We start from the raw sequence: 2,434 nt of genomic DNA, 5'->3' as shown, positions 1-2,434 counted from the left end.
TGGTTTGAAATCCTCTGAGCATACACACTGTAAATGTTTGTTTTCCTCTAGAGTTCAAGGTGGGCTCAGTTTATACAGCTGGACCTGACCCGTATGAAGAGTGGTTGAGCCCACATTTCAAAATGTTAAATGACCCATGTCTAATTAAAAAAGGGAATGCATTTAGAGAATTACTGTATCCCATTATCCATGTTCTTAACACAAACGTGCAACAAAAATCTTTCCACGGTCAAATGTTTTATTTCTGATGATTCATGAAACTATAAAGAACCCCACTCTCCAGAATGATTTTTATGTAATTCAACTTAGTCTCTTAATTGAGATGGGTTTTTTTAATTAAATGTGGCTATCTGAAATATGTTTCTTTTTTGGACATCATTTCATTTGTTCGTTAAGAGCTCAGTCAAAAGTCAGGAAACTCATAAAAAATAATGAACATCATCCCAAATGCTTGGTTTAATTTCCGGATGCCAGGCGATTTATTTTCTCTTTTATGGAAGAAAAAAAACAGCCTGTTCCAATGTTGTTTTATAATTGAAGTTGGTAAATTTTATTATCACAATGTGAAACTAATGCAGGCGGAAATAAAAAAAAAAAAAAATGACCTCGGTTTTATTGTGCAAATTCTTCTGGACAGCTTCTTCTGATCACCGTTATAAGTGACAGGGCCTGTTAAATGACAGCGAAAGCAGTCATAGTTAGTCGGGCTGTATTAACAATGATGCTCACGCGTATTTGAATTTGAATGATGATACATTTACTTACTGATGTGACTCAAGAAAAAAAAAATGTCTGAACTTCAGTGACTGTGAATCTTTGCTGATTCAAATCATTTTGTTCAGTTTTGTGCAAAGTGTTCTTTGTTGATGAACAATGTTGACGCTTTGCACGAGTGGAAGGAAGTGGGAGAGGTTTCTGGCAAGAGCGTGCAGGCAAATATAATGTATATAACCTGTTTTCTGACCACTGAAAAGTTAATAAGTATTTATGTTATTAAATGTAATTTATCAATGGGAAATGATCACAAAGCTGGTGTGATGGTCTGTCTGACAGCACTAATCCAGGATCAACACAGGCTAATACATCCAGGTGGACTTCTGTAAAAGCTGCTACTTTATGGTGCACAGGGAATTCAATGGCTATCACCCGTGTTTTCATTATTTCTCTGAAAGCCAAAGCTCTGACTCCTTTCATGTCTCAAAGTGCCTTAAAAAATCACATTACACACTGTAAATTGTTTTCACAGGGGTCTTTCCTCCATTTTCCTAAGCCTGTTATGATATTTCTTACCCTCCGTGGAATAGACCCTTTTGCACGCTTATTTTTATTTATTTTTTTTATAAACCTCCAGCTCTTTCCAAGGATTTGACAAAGAAAAACCTCAAAGTGTTTTAAAGAGTGTCATAACTGGTCTCTTTCCCAAGTCTTCCAGAGGACAAGGGTGTAAGATGGCGATGTGAGTCCTGGCTTCAACAGAAAGATCCTCTCCGCAGCACTCCTGTTCCCATAACTCTCTGACATAATGTTATTTTAGTCCCTGTCTGAGTGGAGTTGTAACCCGGTCACTCGAAATAATACCTTGTCTGTTTCTCTCACAGCTTGAGTGCCCCAGTTTCGGTCATAAAACCTCGTGTTTATCTTTCAAAGTAACAAAAATTGCAACTCCGGATCACCGCGGATCACTGCAATGAATATCATTAATTTTACTGCAGTTCACACAGGGATGGTGTCATTAATCACTGAGACTGGCTACCAGACAAACTTAGCTAAAAAATATTCTCCCTCTTACATGAAACAAGCAGAAGAGGTTATTTGTATGGTCAAATAATTTTCTGGACAGCATAAATTAACTAATTAAGTCGGTTGAGCTACATGTAAGTTACTAGTGCTTTTTTGACAGAGTGTATGTCCTTGTAAATCCACATCTTCATTGTAACACAAACTCAATTTGTATTCCTTCTTTGGTAGAAACTACTTTTATAATAAACCGTTTATAGCGAGGTGTGTGGATTATCCAGACTAACCAGGATACCGGGATAGCTATAGGAATGGTAATACTGGTTATTTGATCCACCTATTGCATGGACTGGCATGAGAGTTTGTGCATACATTCATGATTACTAGAAGATGAACCATAATAAAAGGTAGGTGGTAGGTGGTTGCTAAGTGAGACGACAGAGGTTTTTGGGGAAATTAAACATCAGCATGCCGAACACGGAGACTCATCAACTCACTAGTCCATCTTTACAGGCGGACAAACTTTACTAGGTAAAAACTTGGCTTACGCCTTGGTTTATAACCACATACCTAATAAGTAAGCCTCAGAGAGCAAACAGCAGGACTTGAGTTTGGTCCAGTGTCCGATTTAGGGACATCTATTTGCAGAAATGTAACATAATAGTAATAATTATTATTTCTTAATATATAATCACCT

This window comes from Sparus aurata, chromosome 14 (assembly GCF_900880675.1).
Source record: "Sparus aurata chromosome 14, fSpaAur1.1, whole genome shotgun sequence".
Taxonomy (NCBI): Eukaryota; Metazoa; Chordata; class Actinopteri; order Spariformes; family Sparidae; genus Sparus; species Sparus aurata.
This window is presented reverse-complemented; position numbering follows the sequence as displayed.